Below are 15,352 nucleotides of genomic sequence, written 5' to 3'. Positions count from 1 at the left end.
TTGAGGGGTGCAGGTAACCCCCCTCTATGGGGTTCAGGGTAGCGCCTTGGAAAATTTTGTTTTTTGGACCCTATATTAGGTTGGGCAGACCTACCTATGGTTTTGTGCATGTTTTTCGCACATGGTTTTGGATGCGATGGTTTTTGGTCCATGGTTTTGGATGCAATGGTTTTCGATCCATGGTATTGGATGCTTCGACATGTATAAATATGTATTGTAACATTGAAAGGAACATAAATGAAAAATCAAGCTGGTAGTCTCGGTTTTTGGATCCAAGGGAAAATCTCTGTGTATATGTGTTTTATGTGTTATTCTTTCACATTGTTTATTTTCTATGTTTTAGAATTCGTATGCAGGTAATTTATGTACGGGGTTAAAAACTACACTCTCATTATTTTTCCTAATAGTAGGTTTGAATATAATTAGATCATCAAGGAGAGTATGTCTTCGTCATGCTTCCACAGTTTTATTCATTTTGTTTACTTCCATATCCCCTACATAGAATGCAACTAAACATTAGAGCCTAAGACATTGCAACTATTTAAATCCTCCTAGTGCTTTTTCCGTGAATTCATTTGCTTATATTTCTTGACACTCCCATGCTTATCGAATTGATTTGTAGGGGAAATAGGCATATTATAGAGCTTATCCTTGCTCTCGGCCCATCCTTGGCTGGCACTCATAATAAAAAATTATTTCAAACTCCATCATTTGTTCACCTTGGGCTTCTCAAGAATTGAACTCTTCACGTCCTTGTGATAAGCAGGCATGCCCTTTTCTTCCAGTTCTAATGAGAAAAAATCCTCAGCATCCAATGTCTGAGGCTCCTCATCCCAGTGGAAAATACTCATCAGCAGTGGCAATAAATCCCACAAAATCCTTCTTGATAATACTCCACCCCTCTTTGATAGATGATCTAGGTTACCATGGGTAACACGACGACTATAGATTCAAGGTTTGAGAAAATGTGTGGACTCTTTTTTGTTATTCTTAGTGTTTTCATTTTCTTGTTATTCTTTGCCTTGGGGTACATGAGTCTAGAAATATGGTTGTATTTTCACTGTTTTTTCAAATAGATTATCTATGTTATCATGCCAAGGCTGTCATGGAACTTAGTTTAGCTATAACTTATTATTACACTCTTAATTGATTGTAGGCTTGAGGACAAGGGTTTATTTTTGTTATTACTACTTGATAAAATAAAATTGAAGCAGTTTGGATGGAGTAAGCGGTGTGGTTCCATGGTTGTTCCTATGGTTTTGATTACCCTCTTTCGATGGTTCATGGTTTGATATAGTTTTGGTGTGTGTGTGAATTCATTATTTTCTTTTTAATCTCTATTTTTCTGAAAGAAAATGGAAATAGTTTCCAATGTTAAAGAAGAAGGTTTCCCCCATGTCACTTTATTGGGAATCAAAGTCATACTTGAGCAGACCTCAGAGGAAATTCCCATGGAGGGTGTTCTCTCTTTTCTCATGAATTTCTACTAAAATACAATGTGAACTAGAAATAGAAATGCAAGGGGAAACCAATGTGATATTGTTGTTTCTCCTAGGCATTTAGTAGCAGAGACCAACTCCCTTTCAGAGACAATTTCCAAACAAAAGACAGTTGCCAAACAAAAGTTGGCATAGATTTAACCTTATTGTGCAACACATCCTTAGCTTCTGACTCTTAAGATTTGACTAGAGGCTAGTGCCTTTTCTAAAATAGGAAAGCAAAATTTGGAGTAGATTCAAGATTATCTCATGAGTACACTTCATAGCTTGTTGCATCTACCCAGTTTTGCAAAAACCGTTTATGAGTGTGTTGCAAGTTACAATGTTAGGTGCTAGACAATTTTCCATCATTACATTGCATGCTTCAAAAGAATCTTCCATATGTCCCTTATTACAGTACCCACCAATCACAATATGGTAAGAGGTTTGATTAATACTTAAGCCTCTCTCGAGTATTATTTTTAGATATCCATATGCCTCTTGCACTTTTCCTTCAATGTCCATCGATAAGCATATTGTAGGTGATAACATATGGAACACATCCATGTTGTCCTATACAATGGATCATTTTCTTTGCTTCTCACACCTTTCCACTCTTGAAAATCACATGTATTACCATATTAACACCACATATGTTGGGATAAACACCCTTCTTTTTTTTTAAGATACATTTGGGCATAGTATGCAAACAAAGAACCTTACCAAATTTTATTCACACCTATAGGGACATTCATCAAATATTGGATGTGGCATTACACAAACCTGCCAACTGTAAATAAAACCTAGATCATCTTCACAGCATGTACTTCAACTTGAAAACCAACTACAACTAAACAAACTGTGTGAATCCAAACAGATTCGACAAGCATTTCCTTACATAAATCTCCAGCCATTTTGGTATGAGCAAATTTTAAATGGGCAATCGAAATTTATTACATCTGATTGGACAGTAGCAGTCAGCCCAATAATGTTCATAACTGCAAGATGTGGGTGGCTTCTTTGAACTTTTCTAACTTAATGCAAACATTGATCAAGATGTGAAAACATTCAGAGGTGATGCTAAATGACCATATTTGTAAAAATATGCCAAAATATTAGCAATTTGAGTAGGGTGGCAAAATCGAATGTAATTTATGTGGAGTTGGGGGATAATCCTTTGTCATTTGGGGTGAAGAATGAGATTTGGAATCATATCTCATAAACCTTGCATAAATTGTAAGAAATATTCTACTACTAATGAAACCGAACTGAAACTAAGAGACAAAAATTTCATATACTATTTTGCGGAAAGGAAACCACACGATAGAAACCCATGCAATAACACACAACCATCAAAACTCAAGGAACACAATGATTTTACAGAGGAACCCAATTGGGAAAAACCCCTCCTTTGTTTGTATTATATCATATGATAAAAAATTGATCAATTACAATGACATCTTCACACATGAAGCACACCCTATGCTGTAATTCTTATCTCCTCCTCTTGAGACTGCTTTGCAAAAGACTTAGCCAAATATTGGCCTCTTTCTTCTCCTATTTCCTTACGTAGTTCCTAAGGAAATTGGATTCTAAAGAATTCCCAAGAGAAGAGAAGAGTCTCACTTGCCACATACAAACTGTATACACTCTCTAGTATACAACAATAATGATAATTGAAGCCTTTTTCCTCCACTCAACTAGGCAATTCGAATTTCATGCATGACTGGGTCTATTTTTAGTAAATTGATCAGTTAACTAAAACATCAATGAGTTATAATTGTTATAATTACTCAATTAAACTCCTACCGAATCCACTAAAGGTTAGAGCTTATATAATTGAGTTTAACTAACAATAACTGCACTAGATTGCTAAATTTTAGCAATCAACCATACACAACTATACTTCTAGCCTATAACTTAAATTTACTTAATTAACTAGGATACAATGACGTGTCATTCCATCTAATTGCAATCCAAGTCATCCTGCTGATGTGGAAAATTGAATTTCTCCATTTACTAAGGCATAAGTCAAATGAATCCTTTTCTTGCTACAAATCCAACACTCCCTCTTATCAAGAAAATGGTTTTTCACAACCCCAATCCTGCTCCTATAGGAATGTATTGTAAAAAAACTCCCTCTCACTGTTGTTGTTTCTACTGCAACAATTGAAACTGAGAAGCATCCAAAATACTAAATGAAATGTGTCTCTAAGCTGCAACTATCTCCTGAGCCTTTAATTGTTACTAGCCTGCAACTATTGCTTAAGATCTGACTGCATCAACTAACACTAATCCTTCTGCTGTTAAATATTGTGAGCCCCTATATCAAGGGTAATGATCCATGAGAAGAGTATATTGCAACTATTGTTGATTTCTTATAGAACCTGCCCAAAACTTTGAAACTCTAGGACTAAGGCTCTACATCACCCCACCTCACTCCTGGAGGTATAGTTGCATGCATGGTTAAATCTACCTCTAGCTTGAAGATATTTTTAACTCGAACACCAATTTTTTTTACTTTTCTAGTAGAAACATGCTTCAGAAAATCTATCCCCTTACTGAACAACACATCATATCCATGGTCTTCAAGTACAACTACAGAAACTAAACTTTTCTTCTGTCCAGGCACATACATTACATCCTTCAGGTGAATATGGGAGCCTGACTCCCACTAAAAGGTGATAGTTACAATTCCTATGGTACTATACCTTCCATCGTCTCCAAGCTCTATGTGTAATTGTAAGTCCTTCTCCTCTAGGCTGCTAAAGAGCTCATTATTTCCTATCATATGATATGAGCTAGAACCAGAATATAGGTATCACTCATTCCCTCTTATTATGCTTTCCATGTAAGAAATGAGGGTGAAATCCAACTCGAATTTTGATGCAAGAGCATCTCCTCATGCTGTTGCTGCTACAAGCTCCTTACTGGATTTCATGTGTTGACACTTTGTTGCATAGTGTGCATACTCATGGCAATGAAAGCATTTAATTTGACTGAGGTCTTTCTTCTTGCCATGTTTCTAGATAGATTTTACCTCACCTTGGGGCTTCATGCATTTGGCTTATTTCCTTTGCTAACTAGAGCACAATCTTCTTCCTCATCTGTAGTGGATGTGACACCATCTCTAGAGTTTCTTCTAAACTCCTCCTACACCAAATCAAGCCAAAGTCTCTCCCAATCTAGTAGCTTGTCTCTTCCATTAACTAAACCCTTACAGTTGTACCAGGATTTCAGTAGGCCAAGGAGTGTTAAGCTCATAATTTCATATGAAGGAACATTTTATCCTACTCCTCCAAGTTCATCTCAAACCTGAGTGAATTTGAATAGGTACTGAAGAATGGTTTTATTTTTTTTTCATTTGAATGCTCCTAGATTTATCTCTCAATGCCCATTTCTTGGCATCATCGCTACTCTGGAATAGATATGTAAGAGTTTTCCACATTTCAAATGGATTCTCCTTTCCATGCAAGTTCGAAACCACATGATCTATGACACCCTCGAGAATAATCCTCTTGGCTCTTATTGTGTGTTTCTTCCACTAAGAAAGTGCCTCTGTATTTGATGTTGTTGGTTTTATAATATTAGTTTGTGTATATTCCCATATGCCATTGTCATCCAGGATAGCTTCCATCCTATATTTTAAAGCACAAAAATTTGAGGTACCCTCCAATGCATACTCAAGCCTCAATCCTTTGAAAGACATTTTTCCTGCATTGAAGATAATCTACACCAAAAATTATGTAAATCAAAATTTCTCTGAGAGAGGATCTGGAACAAGGTTTATATGTAGTCTTCTAATGCTCTGATACATGTATAAATTGAAAAAAAAAAAAAAAAAAAAAAATATATATATATATATATATATATATATATATATATATATATATATATATATATATATATATATATATATATATATCTACTGCTAATGAAATTGAACTGAAATCAAGATACATAAATTTCCTCTACTATTCTACGGAAACAAAAACACACAATAGAAACACATGCAATAACATGAAACCATCAAAACACAAGGAACACAATGATTTTACAGGGGAACCCAACTGGGAAAAACCCCTCCTTTGTTTGTATTATATCAAATGAGAAAAAATTGATCAATTACAATGACTGCTTCACACATGAAGCACACCCTGCACTATGATTCTTATTTCCTCCTCCTAAGAATAATTTGCAAAATAATTAGCCAAATCTTGGCCTCCTTCTCCTCCTATTTCCTTGCGCAATTCTTGAGGAAATTGGCTCCTAAAGAATAGGAGAAGCCCCTATTTTCTTGCGCAATTCCCAAGAGAAGAGTCTCACCTGCTGCATACAAATTGTATACACTCTCTAGTATACAATAATAAATACATTGATGCCTTTTTCCTCCACTCAACTAGGAAATTCGAATTCCATGCATGACTAGGTCTATTTTTAGTAAATTGATCAGTTAACTGAGAGATCAGTGAGTTAACAACTGTTATAACTACTCAATTGAACTCCTACTAACTCCACTAAATACTAGAGCTCAGATAACAAAGTTTACCTAATAATAACTCCACTGGATTACTAAATTTTAGAAATCAACATATGCACAACTCTACTTCTAACCTATAACTCAAATTTACTGACTTAACTAAGAGACAAAGCCATGTCACTCTAGTAAACTACAATCCAAGTCATCCTCCTAATGTGGAAAATCGAATTTCTCCATTTGACCAAGTCAAATGAAGCCTTTTCTTGCTACAATTCCAACAAACCTAAACAAAGTATGTTTTTAGTGTCTGATTTTATCGGATCCTCCCCCTCTCTAAGTGAAGTTATTCATGTAAATCCATGGAATGTTGAAGCTTTAGTTGATGTTATGAATACTGCCATTACAATGCCAAATGCTGAGAAGAAAATGAGACATGAAAATAATGTTAGGTATGTGAACACTCATGATTTAGCCTTTTGAGCCCATAGTTTCATAGGAGACTTGCAAAGAACCTGCAAAGAGCACTCTAGAAGCTGATGTTATAGACTAGGTTTTGGATTATGATTCAGAGTAGTGTTTGCTTATAATTTTCCTAAGCTTTCAGTTGAGCATATTGTCTGGGCTTACAAAAAGAGTAATAGATGAGCCATTATTTTGTATTATGATGGTACCATGATGCCTCAAACTTTAGTTAACAAGATCCCAAATTTTGATGCCCTGGCAGCCCTAAACACCCTGTGCCATGATCCAAATAATTTGGTATTTATTGTAAGCAAGGAAAGGAAACAAACTTTGAATGATTGGTTTTCACCTTGTAAAAATCTTGGGGTTGCTATAGAGTATGGTTATTTTTTGAGGTGTTTGAACTCTAACTTTATATGATTACATTAGAAAAGAATGCAAACCTTTGCCCACCTTTCAAATGTTTGTTGCAAGCAACTGGAATATAGCTAATTTACTAGGTTCAAATTACATTTTAACCTTTTCCATTTACATTTCCAGAGCAGGTGGCAGAAGGATGAAGAATGGAAAACTTGTGTTCCAATGGTGGATTTTGGCTAAGAAGTAGTTGTGGGCCCCATTATGAAGTTATACACAGAAATAACAAATCGTTCATTTGTTGAGGCCAAAGAGAGTAGTATTTTGTGGCACTTCCAAGATGCAGATCCATATTTTGGCTCTTGTCGAGAAAAGGAGTTGCAGGATAATCTTGAGAGTGTGTTGGAAAATGATCCAGTTGTTGTCAAGAGCAGTCAACAAATTGTGTCTCTATTCCTCCGTTTGTGTGTCCTTGTAACACTTTTGTTCACTTGTCTCGATGAAGATGATATTTTGTCCTTAATTCCTTGTCAATTTAGTGAGTGCCAAATTACTATTCTTTCATAACATTGTTGGTTTACTTTTATCCAAGTGAAATATTGTTGTAATTACACTACAAATTATAAGCCCTGTCGCAACATTAAAAACTATACATGGGGAAGAAGTACAATAGATTTTTATTTGACACGTGAATGGTGCATTAGAATTTGTGAATACAGTATGTTACTAACAAGTTCTTAGCATTTATGTAAGATTATAGATAACATTTACACCTATGGCAGAATGCCTTGGGGGTTTATGGTATTCAATTTCAATTATAACATCTCCAATTCCTTCTTATGGTTGTTTAACACAAATTTAAATAGCGGAATTTATGTAAGATTTTAGATAACATTTGTGGCTATGAGTAGAATTCCATGGGGTTTTATGATATTCAATTTCAATTATAGCATCTCCAATGCCCTCTTATGGTTGTATAACATAATTTTAAATAGTGTGTACAATGACTTATATAGCATTAAAATTTACTGTTAATTTACCTTAAGCATAATGCAACCAACTCTAAGAATTCACGAAGGGTGCAACCAGTTGTAAGAATTCACAAATGGTGCAACCAACTCTAGGAAATCCAACATGTCTAAACTTAGTCCACTTTTTTTACTTATAAAGTACTATATAATGTTAAAAGGCCTTCTCAAGATGCTTAATATAAGACTGTGTGAATTGTGACCTCGACTAATAATTGGACATTTTAGTGCATTATTATGTTCATAGTTCTTTCAATTGGACAAACTTGTGATTGCTTCACATCAAGGTTGAAAGGATATTAATGGGCCTTTTTATTCATTTGGTTATTTCAATTTTGATTTAGTGTGTCTATAAGTGATTCCATTTGAAACTAGAGAACATCAAAATATTTTTGAACCTCATCATCCTAGACGGATGTTAAACTTATTTTAGATTTATCATTACTTGATGGGAGCCCAAGATAACAATGATAGTCCCAAATTATATGAATAAACAAGCCATTATCCTTGCAATTTCCACCCATCCACTTCTAAAACTCTTAAATTTGCACTAAAATCCAAGAAGACAAGGAAGAGCAAGAACTAGAACTCCAGAAAAACCATATGAAGTTTGGTGATCCCACCCAACTCAATATGTTTTCAACAAAATCGTGTTTAGTTTCAAGAAGTTCTAATTTATTCAATGGAAATGGTCCCTCATCATAAGTATCTTCAAGGGTGAACCAAGGAGCCATCCTAATTCCTCAGGCTGTCATCTCTTAACCATTATGACAATTACTCTAATAGATCATGAAGGGCATCTATGTTAAAGAATTAGCAATTTTCTCGCCATGTATTTTTGGGGATCATGCATTATTATTTCATTTTCATCACTTACCTCTATTGGACACTTGCTATGAATATTTCAAAACCCTACCAAGCCTTTCCAGCCTGATCTGACCCATATTCTAATTGTGGTATCTTTGTTTATTCCAATGAAAAAGAAGGTCATATCTAAAAATATTTGTTTGTTGCTCCTATGTATTGAGCGATTCATAACTAATTTTGAGTCTCTATTCGATATCAACTGGTAGGATTTGGCCAAGTTCATTTGATATATCTTCCAAATAAGATTTGCCTTCTCCACATAAAAGAGCCCTGAATAATTTCAACGATAGAGGTAATCCATCACAGGTTGTTAAAAAACTATTTAAAAGGTCTTCAAATTATGGCCATGGATGTGGTTGAAAGGAACCATATAAATAGAATAGTTTTTGGGAGTGTGATTTATGAAGTCCCCTTAGATGATAAATTAAGGACTTTGCTATCCCTGAGCTTTTAAAAACATGTGTGTCATGCAAAGAAACCAAAGTCAGATTATTGGCACAAAGGACTTTTTTAATAGGCAAGAAGGCATATAATTGATATACATGATTGAAATCATATAATATGATGAGATCATAACAAGATAAATGAAACACAATCAACATACTTCCATGACTTTAGAATTCTACTAAAAAGTGGCCAAGGAAATAGGAAACCCCGATGTTTTCATAAGGTAAATGAAAACTTCGTAAGAAATTCAAGAAAGAGATAAAAACACAAAGAAATCAAAGACATCTAGTCATTGAAAAGTATAATTATGGAAACATGATTCCATGCCTACATTCATAGTTGAAATTGATAGTTGTGTGCATGTCTTTATGTGGTTTTGCAATCTAGCAAAACTCTTCCTAAATATAACTCTTTCAAAAGACTTTTCTTTAACCTGCAGATGGTCGTCAAAATATGTGTGCGCACATGCAAAAAACAATGAAACAAATGGTACCTTCAATCAATCTAGAGATAGTACAAATCATAATGGCTATGCCTAAGCCAAAGAAGGGCACCCAATTGTCAAAATACAAAACTGACAAAAGTTTATAGGCTGCAATGCATTTTTTTCATTCACACATAGGCCAGACCTCTGTAAGAGTGTCTTGGATATTAGAAAATACAAACTACATATGGAGTGTCTTGGATATTAGAAAATACAAACCACACCCGTGTAACAACTTGTTGGGCACAAATTATACTTCTTCAGTGACTGTCAAGAAAAATTCAAACCTCTGTAATGGTTGTTGAGCACAAAACAGAACTTATATTCTAGTAATTCGCAAGTATAAATGCAAAACAATATTATGTAATGCATTGAGAGATGAACAGAACAATTGATCCTTGCTCATTTGTGAAGTTTTTGTTGCATGGTTGGAATTGAGGATCCCAGTCTCATCCAAGCCTACCAGAATAGGTGTCCATCCTACAACTTCTCCATGCTTTTGTGAGATCGTGCTTCCTAATGTGTCCCCTTAGATTCTAGTAGTCCCCCTAATTTTATAAAGGTTATCTAACTCAGATGTCCTTAACATCTCAACCAACTTCCATCTTGAGAAGATTGAGTTGAAGAAGTTGTCTTCTTCCTGTTTTGGGTCTTTGAAATCATGTTTGGAGATTGTAGTATATGCGAGAAGGCAAGCTTGTGATGTCCCATAAAGTCAAGCTTGATTTCATGCTTATTCTTATAAGTCAAGTAAAGCTTCACTTCACACTATGAATCACTTTCAAAAAAGTATCAGGATGCCTTTTCAGGGTCGGTTTCCTTTTGCAAATGGATTGGTTTTGTTCAATCAAACTTGAGTTCACATTTTTAGGTCAAGTCAAATTTGACTTAGTAATTCTAAATAAAGCTTGATTTCATGCTTTTTAAGAACAATGCTCTACTTTTTAATAGATAATTCAACTTTTTCTGCGTGCTTTCTTTTAAGATAGTGTCTCACTTCTTAATAAATAAAGCGATGGACTTTTATGCTTAAGACCCTTCAAATATCTTGTCCAACAATACTTGATTTTAGTATCTTCCTTTATAACCAAGTACACAGATAAGAATTTTGTGTATTTCATAAATTGGTGTTTCTTTTTGGGAGTGCCTTTGTCCATTCAAAACGTTCATGTATATAAAAGTGATAGACTTAAAGAAAAATATGGTGATAGAATTAAATTTCAATGTGAGCTAAGCAGAGAAACTCTTCCCTTGCACGTGTATTGTGGGAAAATGGCAGATGGTTTTGGGTTGATTAATTGTCAATATTAACATCTACTTAAGCAGGAAAGAAATGATCATTTTATCTTCATTTTCTTAAGGAAAACGTTAATACCTATGGTAACAACATAATTGATCAGAAGAGGGAAAATGAAAATTATTTTTTTCCACCATAATTTGTTTAATGAAAATACTCATAAATATTGTAACATTAGCCATATGACAAATAATTTTTGTAATATATATATATATATATAATCAAATTGCAACTTTTTTGAATTTAACAATCTTATTGGCGTACCTTTGCACATTTGATGGGACCAACCCTTTACTTAAGGATTAATGCTAAACAAAAATGATTAATGAAACAATTAAATCAAAGTAACTATGATTAGCTGGTAATCAAAAGGTTAGCGCAGATATTTGTTTGTATTGATGATGGTATGCTAGTAGGTGAGAGGACAGTTGTCCTAGTCTCGGTTCTCCTTCCCGCTCTTGAGCTAAACCCTAACCCTCACTTCACTTCACTCCTGCATTTTTCATTTCTCTTAGCTCGTGTTGAGATCTCTTTCCACCGGTTTTCTTGTGATTGTAACGAGCTCGAATTTGATGCTCCGGCCACACCTGGCTATGGATTTCTCTGTTGGATGGTTGGATAACTCTGCTCAACTTGCTTCCTCGACTATCTGGTTAGTTTGGCTCAGTTACTGTGTCGTTGGATATATCGATTTTACGAGAGGGTTTACTCTACTTCTCTGTGGTTTTTGTGCTCTTCTTGTGGTCACTGTTTCTCCTCCTGTTACCTTAGCTTGCTTTGCTTGGTTTCTCCAGTGGTATTTCTGGCTACCTGTGTGACTATTTCTTTAGTTGACTTGTTGGGAATTTGTTGTGTACGCAGGTCGTGGCCACAATGGACCCTTTCCTCAGCATCGTTCGGCTCTGGCAAGGTAAGTCTCTCCTTCCCTGTTACAGTTGATTTTCTCGGCTTTTTTTAAAACTAACGGTAGCCACTCTTCGGGAGCAGGCTTCCTTCTTGTGGCTACGACCCAAGGGCAAGTTCGTTCCTCTGGCACCGTCTATTGTTCTGGTAAGTCAATTGTGGAGGTTTTTCCACTGTTCGTCGTTTAGTACCATGAATTCTGGAATGTCGTTGCCAATATGCCTCTGTTGTCTTTTGCAGGTTGGAATGGCTCCTGGTTGGACTACTGTTCAGATTTCAACCCTATGAAATCAGTAGGGTCGCTCCCTATTGCAGTTTTTCCATTCATAGATTTCCTTGTTCGGTTTTTTTCTTCGCTGGCATAGACTATTGTTAGGTTAGGTACAGAGGGTCTTCGTACCGTCTGTCTACTATTTATGTTCAGCGACCTCCGAGTCTCGGTTGTGTATAATTTTGATTTCTTCTACAGTACTGTGACTGTTCACGGTTATAACTCTAATCCTCGTTGAATATTTTTTTCTCCCGGAAGAGGGGAAGAGGGGTTCATTCGGCCTTACGGTTGTGGGTCTTGAGCACTTTTATATTTGTATATTTTGTATGCTAGTTTTAACATTAAACTATTTATAAGATGAAAGAAAAGAAAATTTCAAGGCTTAGGATTACCTTTCTTGTGAATACATTTTACAGTGATTGTATTTGTTTAGTTAGCTGCTATGGCTGTCGCTTGTTCTCGTGCTTCTTGGATTTGCATTGTTGCTATAACTGCTTGTTCGGCCTCTCATAATATTACGTTGTTGCTAGAACTGCTTGTTTGGCCTCTCGTTAATATTATGTCTCTTGTTTGTCAATCGAATTCTGAAACCATGTCTCTGCTCGTCTGGAAGGATTTCTGGTAATAGAAAGAAATGTACAGTTTGTCTACTTGTTACAGACAATAATTAGGGAAAAGAGAAAGTAAAATAAATCTCGAACTATTTAATAGCAGATGTATTCAAATGCTCAGGTTTTGAAAATTGTTTTTCTGTATTACTTTTCCTGTGCTAGTATATCGAACCTTTCTCAAAATGTGTTACATTTGCTTTTGTATTGTTTTCATACAGTTACCTAGACTATTCACAGTTATTCTTCTGTTATTTCTACAGTTACATGGTTGGTAACCACTTTGGTCTTTTCGGTTTTCTTGTTCTGTAAGATATACAATATATATTTTTAAATGAAAAGACAGTTGTAAGATAAATGAACCAAAGACAAAGCAGTGTGACAGTAACGACCCTAATCTAACTGGACTATTCCTAAATATCACTTAACTAATGATGAAATAAAAAAACAAGTTCCTAAATACTGTTTTGATCAACGAACATAAATGAAACCAAATGATAATGAACCTGTCCTTCTTAGCTGAGACCAAACATCGGCCATGGACCCTTAACTAGATGCTCTTGCATCAACATTTTTAGGACAATTGCTTGTTTTAGTTATATTAGATGATTTTTTTTTTTTCCAAATATCTATTTGAAATTAAAAATTAAAAAATTAAACAAAATCTTTTTATTAAAAACTTTGCATATATATACATACATAATACATACTACCCTACTACACAAACTTTGAAATTGCTTATGTAATTTAAATGAAATAGTTTGTTTATCCTACCACGAAAATTGCTACAAACCTCCGCATCTACCACATGAATAGTAGATATATCATGTTTAATATCATAAAAATTTGTTATTTCTTTATCACGATTCAAATGTTTTATGTCACAATTATTAAAAATACCTTGAAATCTATCGTTCTAGTAAATTATAACATGTCTACTTTTTTATATTTAGTCAGCATGTGAAAGTATCTTTGAGACATGCACAATACTAGATTTATTAAAAATATTAGAGCCAAAACCTAACGTTGGCATGAATGCATGCATGTTGGTCCCATTACATATAAATAAGTGATTTTTTTGCTTTCGGTGGAAAAACAATCTAAATTTAAACATTCTAGAGTTTACAATTGACATAACTATAGTGCTCCCAAAAAGTGTCCAATAGGAGCTATTTCATATATGCAAGCTACAAATCGGTTGAAAATGGCAATGATTGACGAAAGGAAAGAATATTATATTCTTACTAAGTCAATCAAATAATAAACAAATGTGGTGGAATTCCTTTAAATGCAGTGGCCAGAGCATTATTTAATTTCAATACATGGGATGTCTCTTTGTTATAAGTGATCCAAAGAAAATATTATTAGGGTTTATAATAATAATTTTAAAATGTTAGGGTTTTCAATATTAAGATTAATATTAGGCTTTTTAATATTGTGACATGACAATGCGATAATCAATGTTGCATTGTTATTTATTAAATATCGCATTGCGACATTATAAAATTAGAGTTTAATTTGAGAGTTTCTAGTATTGGGTTTAATATAAAAGTTTAATATTGCATATAATATTAGATTTTAATATTCAGTGTATTGATAGGGTTTATAATATTGGTTTTAATATTAGAGTTTATTTGGTTTTAAATTAGGTTTATATCAAATTTGTTTTAATATTATGGTTTCTAATATTGGGTTTATAATTTTTTGTTTAATATCAGGGTTTAATATAATGTTTTATATTAAGGTTTTTAATATTAGGTTCAATATTAGAGTTTTAACATTATGACAAACATTGTCGCAATCTTATATTACATTGTATTCAATGTCGCATTGTGACATTACAAATTAGGATTTAATATGAAGGTTTATAATATAAGGTTTAATATATGAGTTTAACATTGTGTTTATAATATTAGAGTTTAATATTACAATTTATAATATTGACTTTAAAGTTAGGGTTTATAATTATGTTGTGTTTATAATATTGTGTTTATTGTTAGGGTCTATAATAAATTTGTTTCAATATTAGGGTTTCTAATATTTGGTTTTATAATATTAATATTTAAAATATTAGGGTTTAATTTTGTGACATTGTAACAATACTTAAATGTATCCAATGTCGCATTGTGACAAGCATTATTGTAATGTGACAGTCATTGTCACAATGTTACGTTACATTGCAATTTGTTGATCATCGCAATGTTGTCGTAATGTGACAATCATTTTCATATTGTTATGTTACATTGCAATTTGTTGATCATCGCAATGTTGTCGTAACGTGACAACCATTGTCACAATGTTATGTTACATTGCAATTTATTGATCATCACATTGTTGTCGTAGTGTGACAATCATTGTCACAATGTTATGTTACTTTGCAATTTATTGATCATCACATTGTGCCATTAGAATATTAGGGTTTAATATAAAGGTTTATAATATTAGGTTTAATATAAGAATGTAACATTATGTTTATAATATTGGGTTTAATGTTAGGGTTTATAATATTGTGTTTATAGTAAATTTGTTTTAATATTAGCATTTTTTTAATATTAAGGCTTATAATATTGGATTTATAATATTAGGGTTTAATGTATTGGGTTTAATATTATGGCTTGTACTATAGGGTTTAATATTATGACAATGGAATAGTACTTATATCTATCCAAT

General features: G+C 33.7%; 1 long non-coding RNA gene across 1 annotated transcript; it reads left to right on the top strand.

Moving 5' to 3' along the window:
* The first annotated feature begins 11,328 nt into the window (after window positions 1-11,328).
* On the top strand, window positions 11,329-12,459 carry LOC149182630 (uncharacterized). The gene is made up of 4 exons (XR_016257633.1): window positions 11,329-11,552; window positions 11,762-11,810; window positions 11,888-11,950; window positions 12,044-12,459. It is a non-coding gene; the product is annotated as an uncharacterized LOC149182630 (long non-coding RNA).
* The last annotated feature ends 2,893 nt before the right edge of the window (window positions 12,460-15,352 follow it).

The sequence above is a fragment of the Pinus tabuliformis genome, chromosome 3_2 (genome assembly GCF_031772625.1).
Source record: "Pinus tabuliformis cultivar Carrire ecotype Pingquan chromosome 3_2, CPIR1, whole genome shotgun sequence".
Classification (NCBI taxonomy): domain Eukaryota; kingdom Viridiplantae; phylum Streptophyta; class Pinopsida; order Pinales; family Pinaceae; genus Pinus; species Pinus tabuliformis.
The sequence above is the reverse complement of the archived record's forward strand: the minus strand, read 5'-3'. Positions and strand labels throughout refer to the sequence as shown.